The sequence below is a fragment of the Stylophora pistillata genome, chromosome 3, assembly GCF_964205215.1.
Source record: "Stylophora pistillata chromosome 3, jaStyPist1.2, whole genome shotgun sequence".
Lineage (NCBI taxonomy): Eukaryota > Metazoa > Cnidaria > Anthozoa > Scleractinia > Pocilloporidae > Stylophora > Stylophora pistillata.
The window spans coordinates 20,877,556-20,895,916 of NC_142521.1; the positions used below are offsets into that span (position 1 = coordinate 20,877,556).

Here is an 18,361-nt window from a genome sequence, read left to right on the forward strand (position 1 = left end):
TAAGACAGGTTTACGCCATTTCGATTTCACAAGTTAACTCACCTTCAACGATTTACGACGACGAAGTCCTCAATCATTATGCCATTTTGGTTCCAACAACGGAGCAGTATTTTTGTGTTCGTATGTATCATGAAATACCTTAATTTTAACCTCGGGCAAGAAAACACACTATTCGTTCAGTGAAATAGACAGAAAACTCACCAAGTTGAAAACGCGGGATTTCCTAACATTACTAACACTCTCTTAGAAAAAAGAAAATTCCTCAGAACTTTAGCTTAGCGAAAGTTCCGAAAGATTAATGAATCGAATAATTGCATTTAAGAAGACTGTTTTCATCCTTTAAACGTGTTTTTTGAGAAATGTCAGTCAAGTAAGATATCACTCGCCGAAAATAATCGAGTTCCCTTAATATAAAGAGACAATATTGACAACTGCTTCCTGGATTTCTTTAGGTAACTTTCCCAGGAGTTAGGAACGATTCTGTTTATCAATCATTCTTCAAAAAAGCATTCAAACTACTTTTTACTTATGTGCAATAGAACGCAGTTTATTTACCTGAGAGTCTCCAATAGAACGCCAGAGTTACGTTCCAACATATTTGGCACTAAAACAGCTTAGTTACTACCAAGCTTCGATAATGTTGATTGATCTATTATCAATAATTATAGTAAAGTTCGACTATAACGCGCTGTCATTGTTAGAAAGTGCGTGCGCTATTAGAGTACAAAACATGGAAAGATGAAAGACGTTAAGATGACACGCCATGTTCTCATTTGTGGTATGTCCGACCACTTTTTGTCCCACCATTTCCCCGACTTCTCTCCAGCTTTTCGTTGTTAATTGAAAGTGAAATTTCGGAACAACCGACCCGACATATAGCAACCGAAGAGCCAAACAAAGGTTTGCAAACATGCCAAGCACCTTAACTGGCGTTATTGTAACGCAAGCAGAGACGAAAATGCTCAAAGAGAAAACGAAATGGACAGCGCGAGTTTTAAAGCCGGTTTTCACGCTCAGTTAAAATGCAAGCTTACGAACGGTTATAAAAATAAAACACAACTAACAGTAGTGTCGCATTTATAGTTTCGTGTCCGGCTAAAAACATGAGGGAACAAAACAGGAATGATGAAAAGCAGTACCAAACTGACGTAACTGTTAAAATTATGTAAAGTACAAATCATGACGGTGCCAGAGCGACTTCGATCATGCTGAGGTCTATTGTGGCTTACTTATTGTGGCGATCTTCGGTTATCGCAGTGAAGCCAACCCCAGAAATGACATCGTCCGCCCTTCGAGTTATAAAGAACTAAGAGCTTGCTATGATATCCTTTCCGATAGGTTGAGTGAAAGACCACATCACTGACAGCACCAGCGTTTTACAGCTGTCATCCCGAGCAATCTTCATATTCCTGTGAATCGAGTTGCGTTTATTCATAAAACGCTTGAACAGTTTTTTTTGTAATTGTCATGTGAAAAAACAACACTTCTTTGATTTTATGAGCCACAATTTGCCCGGTGGATTTCGCTGAACATGTCACTTTCAGATTCTATAGTACGACCGAAAAACGTGAGGCAAAAGTATTAAATTCGACCTGCCGAACAATTTCAGGCTGTGAACCATTGCAGGTTGTAAGATTTGATGGTTTATAAACTTTAATAGTTTGACATATTTGATAGCTTTAGTCTTGTTCAACCAACCAGATTATTTGAACCATTTTAAGAAGGAAACTTGTTGGCTTATTGTGGCGTGTTTTATGGAAGTATGGAGCATGCTGACGAAACTGTTGTTCGATTCGGAAATAAATTTTGTTTTGAAGTTGAGATTGAAAGTAATGCGTGTGGAATTTACATACATACATACATACATACATACATACATACATACATACATACATACATACAAACATACATACATACATACATACATACATACATACATACATACATACATACATATATACATACATAGGTTAATTGACCACTCCCCATAGGGGCTTTTCAGGGCCAACACCCACCCATCCCACCCAGGGGAGGAAATCCACTACACAGTAATTTCGTGCGTGGGAAATTAACGTCTCCTACTCCTAACCCTGCAGGAGACGGGGCCTATGGTTTATTCGTCCTTATCCGAGGAGACTAGAATATCTATCCATTTCTTGATTATAGAAAAGTAGCAAATTCTCCTCACTTATTTTAAGACCATGAGTATTGGTCCGGCCAGGGCTCGAACCGTCGACCTCCCGCACACCACAATCCGGCCGCGCTCTAACCATTTGAGCTAACCTGAATTTAAGGGCAAATAAAAAAATAATAGCAAATAAAAAAAGCCGTGACTGTGCTCTCTTCTGTTGTAAAACACTTAGGAAGCGGCTAAGCCGCACTCAAGCAGTAAGGGGAAACACTGGAGTATGTCAAGTGTTTCTCCTTATAATTCTTTCGTGCTTTAGCCGCTTCCTACGCACTTTACAACAGAAGACACTCAAGGCTTCTCTATTTGTTAAAAAAAGAGGGTCTTACTGGATCCACCGATTGCCGTAAAACGGCCAAAAAAGTTCAAACTGACAAACTTTAACCAATTAATGGTTGCAATGGTCAAAATGGAAGATAATATCCGTTGGTCGTAAAAGGGCCAAAATTGTAACCGTTAGCCGTAAACTCATTGAGACTCCCAATAAGATGTAATGGTCATTAATCAAAGATTCCTAGCGAAGAATGTCAATTGCAAAAAGGTAAATATGACGTTTTCCACGTAAAAGTTCAAAGTAATATGCCTATCCTTCGTCCCTGAGATGTTTCTACCAACTCTTGGGGTAAAACATATAACTCAACTTCAAAGATTCGACAGACCTCAAAAAAAATTCTAACCAACTTATAGGATGCGAGATAGTTACACAAGCTGTGCTTTACTGACCTGGTAGAACATATTTGATTTGAAGAAATAGTCGCAATGGCGGATAGATCCTGGGGAGATTTTTCTAAGGGCCCGTGGAAGATTCGCTCACCCATGAAAAGCCGCTTCCGACCCCTCGTCAAGAAACTGGAGCTCCACAGAGTCAAGGCTTCAATCGAGCCTTTCTAGGTCCACCATAACGATTGCAAGGTGAAATTTCGTCAACGACAAAAGAGTTGGCCGAGATCATAGGAGCCCTTGCCGGTGGGATCCGTCAGAACCGCTTACACCATGACACGCGCCGCAGTTCAATACTTCCAAACTCCACAAGAAGAAGTCGACGAAATGAACAAAATGAAACCTGAAGTACAAGAAATTAAACATCAACTGAAGGGAATCTGCCCTGAAATAAACCAATTGGTGGTGAAGGTAAGTTTTCACTTTCAGCCGGGATACTTACAGCGCTGTATTACGTTGCTTAGAAAAAAGAAAAACCTGGAATTACCACCAATATAACCAGGTTTAACTCTGATATAACCAAATGGCATTTCAAGCGTCACGAAACCTGAGCAAGAATACACCTCACAATTGCTGCCACAACTACCACCACAGCCATGATTGTTTCTGATTCAACCCACTCCATAATCACCATGTGCTATTACCACCATTAACACCTCTTCTGACAACCAATGCCAACTATTATACATAACTGCCAACATCAGCAAAACTAACTCCTCATCGAAAGCGCAATCGAGCGTTGCCATTTAACTATTAAACAATAAGATAATGTGCTCGATATTACTATCGTGTGATAGTTTCTAAGGGAGAAACCCATATAAACCACTAAGCACAGAAATGAGAGCAAACTGAGCGACTATATGGATATTTTACATGTAGAATCATTTTGCAGTTAAGCAGCTTCCCAAACCATCCAACCGTCGACTTGGGAAAATGGGAACGGGATTTAAAAATCACGAGAGATCGTTTAGCCAAATGTGGAATGGACATTCACATTTCTCAAGGTTTGGTGAACAAACCGTGGTCAAGACTTTACAAGTAATCACAGGAATTCTCGCAAGCGCTGCGATTGGATGTAAGTCTATCTTTCGTCAGGTTTGTTTGCAGAAGCATAATTATTAAGTTGCATCCGACACTGGCCGCTTGGCTTTTCAAATCAGAAGTAAAGAAATTACAGCATCAGAGGGGCTGTTTTCAAATTGAATGCTTTTCCGTAAGACTCCGCTTAAAATCAAGTCTTTTTCACGAGGGAAATAATCCCCAATGCAAGAAAGTGAGTCTATAGATACCTCTTGCCTCTCGAGTTCAAGGTCCGTTATGTAAGACAGAGTCCCCCTTGACAATTGGGAAGGAGCTCGGTTGGAAAATAGCTAATCACAGCGATGCATTATGCTTCAACCGGTGTCGCGTGAACCGGTCGACCTCACTGACTCAAAGGAAACCAGAAGAGTGTAACGAACGTCGCATTTCACGTCGTGAACGACTACATGTTTGTCTTCATTGTTACAGTATGATTTAACCGACAGAAAAAACGTCGTTAAAATCCAACAAACTCAATTACTGTATCAAATGACATGTAATATTCTCACTAAAAAGCGACTCCAATAGACAGTATGGTAACTACCCTCTGCGAACTTTATCTTAGCTCACCACTGCACAAACTCACAGTTTTGTTCAAAGTTCCTTGAAACTGATTTGACAATCTTCCACAGCAGTTCTTCCTCTCAGTATAGCTTTCCAAACAGTCGGTCACTCCCAATATCAGTAACTATTTACTACTACACGATCGACTCCCCTCATACAGATTTTTTCAGGGTAGTTCAGAAAATTTCAGAAACATGCAATACAACTATCTTGATAGTATTATATCATAAAAACAACACCTTACAAGGTGTTCTAGGAAATTGCATAGAAAGTTCATACATGTTAATCAGCATGACTAGGCATTCTAGAAATTTCTAGACACTTTTTTTTTAACAGTCGCCATCATAACAATCATTTTCCTTTTTTTCCAATGCCTCTTTTTTCATTCTGTAGATTGGTATTACTGCGCTTATAACCAAGGCACAAGCACACAAAAGACCCAAGTCGAATCTTCCATATCAAAAGTTTGGAAAGGTGGTCCGTTGATTCTATTGTCGATTTTCCTCGTGTGCAAGGTTTATTTGTATTACAACAACGCCGCTCAGATGGTGCGTGAAGGCAGCCGACTCAAACGCGAATTGAAAGAATCCAGGCGCTGTTACATGAAAAGCAAAGTAATATTAGAGGAGACCTTGCCTTTTTTTATAAGAGGTCCTAGATAAATATGATCGAGGGTGTTCCTTAAAAAAGATCAAGAGTGAATGATTTGATTTAAAAATCATTGGGATGTCCGCTTGATACAGGTTCGTACACAGAGAGTACGAGAAGGAAGAAATCGAAACCTATTGATGTATGTGTGTAGTTATTATGGGGTCCGCTTAATACAGGTTTTCAGTCTGTAATCAGAAATCTTACTCATTAATGTAAAAGGCTCCGGTGTGGTCAACCCGTGCACGCTTGCTCGACAAGATTCTAAACAAAAGGACGAAAGAAAATACATGCCATTTAGCTCACTCATTGCACTTCTCAGCAAAAAGGGCAGCTCCATTTCCAGCTGAGCCTTTGTAACAATTGGAAAAATTTCAGCCTTTCCTTCGATCTTTTCTAATCTGAACAGTTTTAAATCAAACGCGCCGAGTCCGAACTTTTCCACTTGTTCTTTAACTCCCATAAATTCGATTAAATGTCTGCAAGATTTCTCCATTGTACTGTGCCTATCCATGTCAAATGATACGCGACCTCTGTGACGTCCGAATGCCGATTCTTGGTCATCATCTCGATAAAAACTCAGAATAAACTTTGACCACGCCACTCGACGCCATCGCGAAGATCAAGGTAGGATGTCACTGGGTCACGCAGCGTGACAGGTAATTCGCCTAATTCTGTAAATATGTTAGTGGGTCACGCAGTGGGACAGGTAAGTGTCACCAAATAGCTTCGCTGCTAAGAAAAAAACTTTGTTGCTTTTATTAACAACAACAATCGTATTCAGTATAATAATAAAATGTCACTTAACTGTTAAATTTTCATTTACGGTTAACGGGGGGGGGGGGGGCATGTAGCTCGAGAGCTTGTCGCCTTCATTCGCACCTGAGAATCGAAAACCATTGATAAGTCTGCGTTCCCAGACTGATTTATGAGGTAGAAATTATCATGATGGTGATTAATTAATTAAAGAGTAATAAGAATGAAAATAACGATAATGGTGATAATGATAAAAATATTTACAGGAAATGAGAACAAAAACCGCTGACCGTATACTGTGGTTTCGTCGCCTAAACAGAGGGGAGACGAGGGAGACACGTGATTGTGTCAGAACAACACATTCGAACAGATTTTAACACATTTCCTAACGGTGAGTAAGTTGGTTGGTGCTGTCCTTGGCTGCAGCGGGTATCTACAAGTAGTATTTAACTTTTAGATGTCAGGGTAAGCTAGATTTTGTAAAGGAAACTTCCCGCTACTCATTTCATAGCTCGTCTTGCACGAACATTCGATAGGTGTGATAGAATATTGAGTTAGACTTAGAAATCCACTTTGAAGTCATTTGAACTATCTGTGTAATGACTTTTTCTATTTTTTTTTCAATTTGTGTGTCCTAATTGTAGGTTAAAAGTCCCTGAAGTTTTGGAAGGAAGAGATTCTATCGAATGCAGGCGCCTGGAACTCTTTGAACGCAAATTGATAACATCAAATATGACCCTTTTCAGGATCAATGCTTCCTGAGGTTTGCGAACCACATTTGTTACGTTAATGCAGTTTAAGTTTCAGACCTAACGTTATTCTAGTGCACTACTCAGACCAAGCTTCCTTTCTTTTAAGATGTTTTGATGATTTCGCCGATTTCGGCGCACATGGTTTAGTTGAGGTTCTGAATTTGCCGAAAGTCTCAAATTTTTAGATTTTCTGTTATTAGAGTACGTGTTCGCGAGATCAGTCTTTAAGAGAGATGAACATAAAGGGGTTGATGACTGTTGTTTGGTTCACTGCTTAGGATATTTAATCGGTTTGTAGGTTGGTACAGAGTTAGTTTTCACAAAACTTCGTCTGAAATGAACCTCACTATCATTGGTTACAACCTGCTACAAAGTAACACTGATGCATATACAGTAACAAAGGACAGAAAATCGTACCAGTACATCACAGTAAGTCCTGAGGTTTGGTTTTTTAAACCTCTATTTTGAAAATATTGGCCGTTGTATATTGTTGTTGTTATCGAACTTTTCGCGGTAAAATCCGCCATTTTGAAAATGTGTCAAGCTCTAACAAAGCACCCATCCTCGGAGACCCAGGGGCTCTTCATGCCCTAACTTGAAATCGACCCAAAGCCCCTGGGTCTCCGAGGATGCAAAGCACCCTGAGTATTTCCTATTTCTTGCGGTGAGTGTGGCAGTGGTTTTGTCGTTTGTCTTACCTTCTTTTCCAACGGAACTCTCTCAAGGTTAAAAACCAATTATTTCTTCATGTAATTCGTTGGTCAATGAACAAACTTTTATTAGCTTTTGTTGCTCTAATCACTGAGACTCGACCAGCGTGTGATGTTACATTGTTAAAAAAACTTCCCACAGCTTAATTTTGTCATAGTTTTACTAGGATATCTAAAAGATGGTAATGCTGCGGCACATCCTATTGATAGTTTACACAGTGATTTATGACCTTTATTTCTTATACTTATTTTGTGTCAAATTGTGGGGTGTTTCCTAAACAAAGATTTAAAAGCTCCATTCTTACCTCAAACGATATTCAGTCCGAGCACTGGATTGTGGGTTACTTTAAGACGAATTTTTTTATGGGGGGAGGGGGGCGACAATTAATGTTAAAAACTGTGATTGGTCTATAGGTATGAGTTTTTGATGGCCAATTTTCTAATTGCTTATGATGTGTGAAATGCATCACTAGAATGCACAAACTTCTCTTCTGCTCATTATCAATGGTAATCACAACCCTGGTGTGTGAAAGTTGGTGAGGATTATGTTAGCAGTTGAAAGAGTTGGCTTTGAAAATAAACAAGTGATGGGAGAATGTGCAAAAAAATATTAACCAGCTCAGTTCAGAGGGCATAACTGAAATTAATGATTCATTGCTATGGTAACATCTTTTGACTTTTTTTTTTTTGCTTTGGAAGAAGTAAAGCCAAGAAAAGACATAATTAATGATGAATTTATTTGAAATAGTTAACAGCAATAGTTAATTGCATGGCAATCCTTAGATGTCATTTGTAAAAACAATAATAACATACCGGTATTTTAATAAAAATGGTCGTAAATAATTCAAAAATTAGTTTGAAATTGGCAAAAATATAGAGCAAACAAGATACAAAAAGAGACATGTAATAGAAAGTCTTAAGTGGAATTTCTTACTTTCGCTTGCGAAACAAATAATTCCTATTCATCAATTAAAATCAATGGTTGTGTCAAGTGGTGGAAAAACATTAACATTACTTGGTAATTTTCAGGTGCTACATGTATTGGTGACAAAAACCATTGTTTCAAATTATTTGAAAATTAATGTGATTTTTTTTTTAAAAATATACTTCTAACCAATTGCATAGAATACAGCTAACAACTTTTAAAATGAAAGAAAATGAGAAATTTAAAGACCTATTTACACTTTGGAAAGTAGTTATAAATTACAATCAGCTTATAAAAAGAGAATTGTTTATGGTTGTTACACTGATTTGATCACCTCTTTGGCATTTTTGTCATTAAATACAACTGTTGCTTCGACAGGAAGAAGCAGTTCAGTGATATCATCATCACCAAGGTCTGCAAACTCTTTCACAAATTCCCCGTCCTGTTTGGTTTTAATAGTATACAGTTGTTCAATTGTATTGTCAATTATATTCAGGGTAGTTGTCTTTTCCAGCAATGGTAAAGAATACTGGCCATTATTTTACTGCAAAATTTGGTCTTCAGTTGCATTAGGCCACACTCGGAACATTTGAGAATTCTCTTGTCACTGTCCAATTGACTTTTGGGTGGCACTTGTTGTGGGTTCATTAAGATTGAACTTAGTTAATTCCTTCTGGTGGGAATTACAGCTTCAATTGTTGTTTTTTTTCTCTAATACAGCATCTTCTTGATTTATCCTTAATCTGTCAGCCTCATTTATTGTGCTGTTTTTTGTTAAACTTGAATAGTTTGCACCATTAAATTCTTTAATGGCAACATTTGATATTTTGTAACATTTCCCTGATTTAATTTTGCTTGTGTCCTGTTTCCACAAGACCAGCCATAGAGATCCACTGTTATCTGTAAACAGGACTTCTTGTTTAGTCAAAGCTTTTCTGTGAACATTCACAGTTTCGGCAGTGCCATCAAATAAAATACGGCAAGCAATGTTGACTAGGGTATTGTTTGCTCAAGCATGAATTTCCTCTACTGAGCTGTCTGTTGCTACTATGGTTTCTTTGTTTATTTGCTGGCAGTCAGAATCCATCTAACTTTCATGGGGAGCTTGAATTTTTGTTCTTTTGTTGAGAATCAATTCCTTTTTGCTGTCTTATGGTTTTTCTTTAGTTGGAACTTCTGTATTTTAACAGGTTATGAAGACTTGAATTTGGGCTTGAGTACCAAATGCTTCTCTGGGGAGAAGTAGACAGCACAATTTACTTTAACTAGTGTTTGTTTGGAAATTTAGTGAAAAATATTGATTCTTGTTTTGGCTGGTCTTTATAGGCGACAGCTGTTTACATAAATAACCAACCATGCTTTGTTCAGAAATAAAAGGACAAAATTATTGAATTTAGGTTGTTACTGATTAGATCAAAAGCATCAAATACTGTAAGTATTTATTTATTTATTTATTACAATTTATGGCATACAAAAAACAGAAGACAAGGGATGAAATGCTAAAGAGTCATAGACTCCATATTAGAGCAGATCACCAATGGTCCTTGAATGAAAATAACGATGCAAATTGAAATATGGTAGTGATAAATGTAAATATTAAACAATATATACATTAAGAGAATGAACTAACCCCTGAACTAAGACTTTAAAAGAATTTACACTTATTGCCTCACAAATGGAAAGGGAAGGGAGTTCCATGTTCCCACAACTCTATGTGAATAACTATATTTAGGAACATTCCTTCTTGCATGCCTCATCTTTAGAGTTAACTTATGGTTACATGTCTAAACGAATAGTGATCAATAATAGTAGATAATACTGTGTCAATTTTCTCAGTGGATTGATATGGCACAAGTTGTGAGAGGTCATGGTGGATTCATATAGGAAAGTCAAGTTGCCTAATAACATTTTCTTGAATATCTTTGATTTCAAGACAGATAATGCATCAATTTAGGCTAATGTACGTTTACATGGTTTTGGCACAGAACTTGGCAGGTATAATATTAGCAATGTATTATAACCTGTCACTCAAATTCAGGTGAAAGTAAAATTATTAGTTTGAGAAACAGAAACTCTTTGGTGAAAAGTGTGGGTTAGTTTCTCACTATTGTTCAATGTTTTATCTTGTTGACTATTAAGCAAATGGTAAAAATGGAATACAACGTACCATTTGAATCATTCATACTTTGGTCACCTAAAAGTGAATTATTTAGAGAGAATTAATTGTTTATTACTTTTGATGACACATAAATGCAGTTATTTTAATTTGTTCTTTAAAAAGGTTCTTTGTCATCTGAAAAAGTTGATTCAATCTTTGTTCCAACTGTTGTCTGTATTTCAAAGTGTTTAATTTTCTTTTGTACTTTTAAGTATATCAAAAGTCATTGGCTCTACTACAAGTGAGGACCACCAGTTAACTCTACTTAAACCTACCTATGTGATGCTCAATGTTTGTTCAGGACTTTCCAATATCCATAATGCAGTGGTTTTGTCACCTTCTCTCACTTTCCTGTTTTGGCTAAGTTATGTTTTCCTTTCTAGAAAGAAAGTGTTTTTATAATTTTGGCAAAATGACTTAATTATAATAGGACAGGAAATTTCAATGCAACACTGAATCTGTTTTTCTGGATTAGCTTTGCAAAATTTCATGTTATTGTTTTGCGTCAATGGGATTAGAGACTACTGGAAGACAAGTTCTCTCATCTTATAATTTTTTTTTCTGGAGTTTGTGACTTCTTGTTATGGCCTTCATCAGTGCTAAAGGGATGTATTTCTGCTCAGTGTTAGATCAACTGCTTGATTCTTCTCTGCTGGAGAAGATGTACATGCCACAATTGCAGTAAAGGCTGTGTTGACAATAAGTTGGGCAGCTACTATTGCCTGAACTGCATGTGGCACAGGAGTCTCCCTGGTGCTGCATTGAACAACAATTATTTTGTCTATCCACTTAAGAATTTTTCTAAAGGTCCCTTGGATCTTTTCAGCTTTGTCCCTCATGGTAGGCTGTTTGGTGCTGGGTAATAAAGTTTGTGTTGCCTGAATGACATTCAACAGACTAAGGGAAACAGCTCTCTTGTGCATTAGTATAGAATAGTTGACAAGCACAGGTTGGATTACCAGCAGACTGCAAACTGGACTTTTGTTTACTGAGCTGGCTGGAAATGAGTGGATAAATGGCGATGATGGATTTGGAGATATAGGTATACACAAACTGGTGAAGGTGACAGTGCATGAATTAGGAAAAACATTGACATTGGAGAGTACAGACAAAGGTACAGTCATGTAATGTGTTTATAGAATGTCCAGAGCCAGGCCTGACTGGGTGATTCTCAAGCTGTTTGGATAATCAGCAGCTAGTATTTTGGTAAGTCTGGCCAGTGGTGGGGATGGGAGGTACACATCACCATTTGAAAGATGTCAAGGCCTCCGTCCAGGTGAGGAGGTTTTTATCTTTGACCAGCCACCACTTTTTTGAGACCAGACGCTTGCCTTCCAGAAATGTGTGGGGCTCTTAATTGACTGCTCACAGATTTGCCGAGAATAAGTCAGCTGGTTCAACAAACTTGCCATTTAATTGTAATGTTTTTACCTTAACCAATTTTGGTGGAATAGGTGCAAGAACCGGGCCTACCACAAATTAGCTTTTTCACCTAACGAGGCCAAACTTTGGCTTTCCGAAGGTCAGCTAGAAATGATCAAGAGAAGTTAGGACAGATAGAATTAAAGCTAGCATACCACGTGCTTCTGTCTTGTTGTATATTGTTAAGTGTTCATTGAGTTTGGAAGTGAGCCATTTACATGCTTATTAACAAGTAGCACATTTGGTAATTTTACTCGGTTCATAAAAAGGTATCCATCCCAGCTTATTAAAAGGTGTCACAGAGGCTGCTAGGTGGTCAGCATATAAAATGATTCTAGCTGCACGCTTCTGTAATTTCAAGACTCTGTAAAGTGATTCCTTGTCACATGATGACCAAGTGAGGTCAGCATAGCTCATTACTGGGTGAATAATGGCGTTAAAGAACAAAAGTTACTGTCTAAGTGACAGAAAGGCTCTGATTTTACTCAAAACACCTACGCGTGAGGCAAGCTTATTGCAAAGATTTTCAACATAACCATCAATTGACAGTGAACTATCAAATGTTAAACCTAAAAGTGTTGCAGTTTTTAGATTTATGAGCCAATTGTTCTCAACTGTGACAACAAGTTCATCATTGATCTTAGGGGTCAGGTGCTTTCCACTGATTTATAAGATTTTGGACTTTAACTTGTTGATTGGAGGTTTATTTGAGTCAGCTCAGTGATGAATTTCATTTGCAGAGGCATTCAGAGAAAGTTTAAACTCGAGTAAATTATTATAGGGAGCAGATCATCAGTATAGAGGTCTACTTGTGAACTGACATGGAGTGGTGTCAATGGCATCATATTGGATAACAATTTCTCTGTTTTCTTTTAAAATTGTGAGCTAGCTATCACTTGGTGTCATTGCTGCCTTTATTTCAAAAGTTGGATCCAACACAGCTCAATCGTGTTGAAGCTGTTGGTGTGACAAAGTAAACCAGAACTTTGTTATTTCCAGTATTGACCATTATGCAGAGATTATATGTTATAACATAGTTTTCTTGCAGCTGGGGAAACACCACATGACTTGCAATCTCCCATCATGTTATCTGTGTAAGGGATAATTTTTTTTTTAAAGCATGAAGCGCATGGAATTTTGTTGGTAGCTTGCTGTATACCCATGACTTCACAGCAAGCTGTTATTCTCAAAGCCATAATATCATCAAAATCAGCTAGTGGTGTTCCTAATGCAGCTGATTGTTCTGGGCTAAAGTCTTTGGAGTGTTGAGATACCTATCTTTCTATGAGACCTGTAACCTCTGGTTTTTGAACAAGTTTGTGTTGACATCTGGTTTATCAATGTATATCTCCTAAAAGACAAGCTTTATTGAACCTGTTCCATCTTTGAGTGCAGATGACTATTTCATTTTTTATTTGACCCAGAGACAATCAAACTCTTTCAGCTTCAGGGTTAGATACCTTCAGGCCAATGGGAACAGTTTTGTAATTGAGAATTTAAACATCTTCAAGCTGAGAAAAAATGTGAGCATGTGATCTTTTATTATCACAAGAACTATGTACTCTTTTATGCTGTAAACTATGATGAAAACAGTGCATTGCAATAATAGTAACGAAAAGTCGATTTATGGCTTCTTGGTCAATTTATTTAGGGACAAAGCCATGTCATATGCTCAAAATTTACTACTGTGTTTTTTTATATTAGTGATACTTAAATGAACTAACTTATTCCTCTCTAGTACATAGTGACAGAGGACCATCCATTTCTTTTTGTCATATACTGTTTGCTTTAGTGCAAAGTGACTTCACATTAACTAATTTCCATAAATTTCAGCCTATTCATGTAGCCTTGTGTGTGTCCATCTGCACAAGTCACTATAATCCATTTGATTCACAAGGTTTGTTGTTATTTTTGGAAACCAGTGATTACCTTCTCTTCCTGGGAGGTGCACAAAAGCATTGTGTCTGATGTCATCCTTTGATTTCTGACAATCCTGATGGACCCTACTGTTATGTACTGTATCATACAAAAGCCATATTGAATTTGACAACCCTGGTGGTTTATTGCATCCCATGATACTTATAGTACTTTCGTGATAGCGTACATGACATGTCCCTTTTTTTTTTTAAATAAACAATGAAACTAAAGTGACAAACTGTAAACAACTGCATGCAATAGAATAGAGAAAGCTTAATAAAAAAAAATAGCGTCATTCACTTAAGGTTTATAACAAAAGTCACAGCTCGTAGTCTTTCAGGTGTTTGGGTTGCTTGACCACCCGACCTGACCGGGTACAAATTTCTGCTGGTGGACCACGATCTGTAGTTGCTCCTGGTCCACAAGGTTTGCTTTGAATACCCATTGGAGTAAGTAGAGTAGCTTTCTCAGATTGTGCAATCTGTGTTGCATCAGTCTCTTTGTTCTTTAATTGTGAAACTCTCGTGCGAAGATGGTGTCAATTTCTTCAGTAGAATTTACCATTAGGTGTCTGAACTATGTACGACCTTGGTGTGTGAGGCTTGTTTACAGCAGTAGCTTCGATCCATTCATTCTCAAGCTGCATGGACACCTTGCTACCTGGAGTTAAGGGCAACTCTTTTCTACTGTTTTGGTTGTAATAGGACTTCTCTCTCTCCTTTCTCTTTTGAAACTGTTGCTGACTTGCTTGTGATCGTGGGGGAGTAAGCAAATCAACCATTGTTGGTAGGGAAGTTTTTAATCTTCTACCCATGAGTAGCTGAGCAGGTGATAGGTTTATACCATCCAAAGGAGTGTTTCTATAGTTCAGCAATGCCTTGTAAGGATCTTGTGCTTTCTTGAGGAGATTTTTGATGGTCTGAACTGCTCTTTCAGCTTCACCATTTGCTTGAGGGGAGTGAGGACTTGATGTAGTATGGACAAAACCATAACTCTAACTGAAATCAGAAAATGCTGAACTGGCATATTGGGGGCCATTGTCACTGATAAGCTCATCAGGTATCCCATACCAAGCAAATTGACTCTTTGGATGACAGATGATATTGCTGCTGGTTAAGTTGTCGAGCTTGGCAAGTTCAGTCCACTTTGAGTAGTAAGCTACGCACAGTATGTAATAAATCCCATTATACTCAAACAGGTCAGTTCCAACTTTCGACCACATTCTGTCTGGGAGATTTTGAATTATCATTGGTTCTCTTGGTTGAGCTCTCTGGAACCAAGCACACAAGGAACACTGTGACACTTTCTCTTCAGTTTGAAATGACATCCCCAGCCAAAATAGAATGTCTTGGGTTCACTGCTTGCATTTCACAATGCCTTGGCGTGACTCGTGAATGAGCTCTAACATTTCTTTTCTCGTACTCTGAGGAACAATAAGCTTCTGTGCTTTGAAGAACAACCCATCGACAAGGCCATCCACTTCGAACAACTTTGCTTAAGGCTTGCAGGGTTGGATCAGCTGCAGTAGCTTGCTGGAATTCACTGTACCTTTCTTGTGAGATGGGAAGGTGCGCTGTAAGCTGAACTTCATTTACTTCTAATTCTGGGATGAGGCTTTCTTTAGTCTCTTCCAAGTATGCTCTACTTAGTGCATCTGCACCAGAGAGTTCAGATCCTGGTACATATTTCACTTTCAGATCATATCACTGCAATGGCAGCTTCATCTTCTGCAGCCTTAGTGGTGCTTCATGTGTGAAGGGCTTGTTTAAGATGTATGGCAATGGCTTGTGGTCTGTCTCAGCAATTGTTGTTCTTCCATAGATGTACTGATAAAATTTCTGCACTCCATACAGGATTGCAAGGGTTTCTTTTTCAATCTGTGCATATCGCTGCTGGGTGGGCGTGAGGGCTCTTGATGCATAAGCTAGGGGCTTCTCATCCTGCAAAAGGACGGCAGCTAACCCTTTGGAACTTGCATCTACAGAGAGGCATAATGGCTTACTTGGATCATAATAACCAAGGATTGGTGTTGACAAGGCCATTTGCTTTAGCTTCGGGAAGCTTTCTTCTTGCTGGTGTCTCCAGTGCCATGCAACATTTTTTCAAATAACTCTCTTAATGGAGCACAGTTTCTATCGCCAGGTTTGGCATGAATTTTCCAAGATACTGGATAAATCCGAGGAATGTTTTTAGTTCCTTGATGTTCTCTGGGGGTTTCATTTCTTTAACTGTTCTTATCTTTTCTGGATCTGGTTTAAAACCATCTTTACTTAGGATGTGACCAACATAGGGAACTTCTGCTTGCTTAATTTTTTGCATTTCTTTGCATTGAACTTTAGATTGACTTCTCTTGCTTTTGTTAACACTTGTTTTAGTCTTGCATCATGTTCTTCATCATCTTCACCCCATACCAGGAGATCATCAGCAATCACTTTTACTTCTTCCACATCTGTAATCATCTCTGTCATGTGATTCTGAAATGCTCCAGGGGCTGATTTTATTCCAAATGGTAATCTTGTAAAGCGGTATCTTCCAAATGGTGTATGGAATGTGCAAAGCTTTGAGCTAGCTTCATCTAATTTCACTTGCCAGTATCCTGAGGTGGCATCAAGGACTGAAAACACTTTTGCTTAAGGCATATCAGCAACAACTTCTTCTATGGTAGTCACTGGAAAGTGTTCCCTCCTGCGGATCAATGCATATGCGAAGTTTGTTGAGTTTTACAACTGCTACCATACTATTCACCCAGTCCGTTGGTTCTTTCTGCTTAACTACTATTGGAAAGTGTTCCCTCTCGCGGATCAATGCATATGCGAAGTTTGTTGGGTTTTATGACTGCTACCATACTATTCACCCAGTCTGTTGGTTCTTTCTGCTTAACTACTATGTCTGCCTTCTCCATCTTATTAAGCTCTTCTTTTGTTTTCTCTTTGAGCGAAACGGACACTTTTCCTGGTGGACGTACCACAGGAAATATGTTTGAATCAACTTTGTGTGTTCCCCTGGAAGGCAACCTAGGCCTTAAAATAGATCTGAGTGTTGTTCATACATCTTTTGACTCATTCCCTCTGGACAGTTTGAGAGGCTTTGTTGCTGAGGTAGATGCACTCGGGCAAGAAGACCAAGGTCTTTTCAGGTTTGGGCACCAAGGATAGTAGGAGCTTCTATTTCAACTACATGGAAACTTGCTTGAAAAATGTTGCCATTACATTCACAAGGTAATGTCACTACTCCTTTGGTAGGAATCTGATGGCCTGAATAGGATTTCAGTTTGACCTGATCGAGTCTTCTCATAGGGGTAGAAACAAGTAAAATCTTGCAGAACTTTAGTGGAGATGACATTGACTTTAGCACCTGTGTCTAGTTGGACCTGTATAACTTTGTCTTTTATCTTTAAGTTTTTGCACCATTCACTTTTGTCTACAGAATTTACTGAGGTAATGCACCCGATAAAGAACTCATCATCACTACATTCATCTACACAGTTCACTCCTTTCTTATCTGGGTTTTTCGACAGGTAAACTTTAAGAAATGGTTCAACTTGTGACATTTTGAGCATTTATTTCCTTAAGCTGGGCATTTGCCTTTGTCATGTTGATAGCCACATCTACTACAATCTTTTCCACATTTCTTTTGTCGGAAATCGTGTGTTTACATAATCAAACCTTTTAAACGCGTTGAAAAGGTTTGATTATATAAACACACGATTTCCGACACCCTCCCCCCATTTGCCTCGAGAGGGCAAATGTCCACGAACTTAAACAGTTGGAAAATCGGTTATGATCAAGAAATGTGTTCATTGTTCATTCTCGTTATTATCCTAAATACATAATCTAGCTGCTGCAGCAGCATCCCTTCGGGGCCTGTAGACTGGCGTGTCTGCATTCAGGGTCGCCGGTGGGGTCTGTACTGACTTGTCACAGCTCAACTCCAGCGGATACAAGTGCTGAATTGGGTGCTCCAGATGCACCTTTCCCGATTTTAGCTTCGCCCCAGGAATCACACCATCACGGCCGGTGATTAGGTCTTCAACGACTCCCAACTTCCACTGTGCTCGGTTCTTCTCCTCTGATTTGATGATAACAACTTCTCCCCTGGATGGATAGGTCACGTCTCCTTTGTGCTTCAGCCGGTGTCTCTCTCTCAGTCCATGGAGGTACTCTCTTGTCCAGCGTGACCATGGTGTATCCTTGCACTTCCTCAAATACTTGGCTCTCTTCTGCAAGTCATGTTCCTGAACGCAATGAGGTTCTAACTCTGGCAGCATGTTCGATTGACCATACAGGAAAGAACTCGGGGTCAGGATAGGTAGCTGAATATCGTCATCCGGGTAACTCAGTGGTCTGTTGTTTAGTGCCACTTCTATGTCTAGCAGTACCTCTTCAAGTTCAATCCAGGACAGGAGACTGTTTCCAATGCATTTGTAAAAAGCTCCTTTTACGAGTCCCACCATTCTCTCGAATTGCCCTCCCCACCACGGTGCATGACTCAAATTGAACTGCCACTTGATCCCTTGGTAAG

At 38.7% G+C, this 18,361-nt stretch overlaps 1 long non-coding RNA gene across 1 annotated transcript in view; it reads left to right on the forward strand.

The window, feature by feature from the left end:
* Positions 1–6,263: 6,263 nt before the first annotated feature.
* Positions 6,264–18,361, forward strand: part of LOC148735004 (uncharacterized) — a 51,340-nt gene continuing 39,242 nt past the window's right edge. The window contains exons 1-3 of the long non-coding RNA XR_015999071.1: positions 6,264–6,347; positions 6,601–6,719; positions 7,007–7,137. This is a non-coding gene — a long non-coding RNA (uncharacterized LOC148735004). The remainder of the gene's footprint in view (positions 6,348–6,600; positions 6,720–7,006; positions 7,138–18,361) is intronic.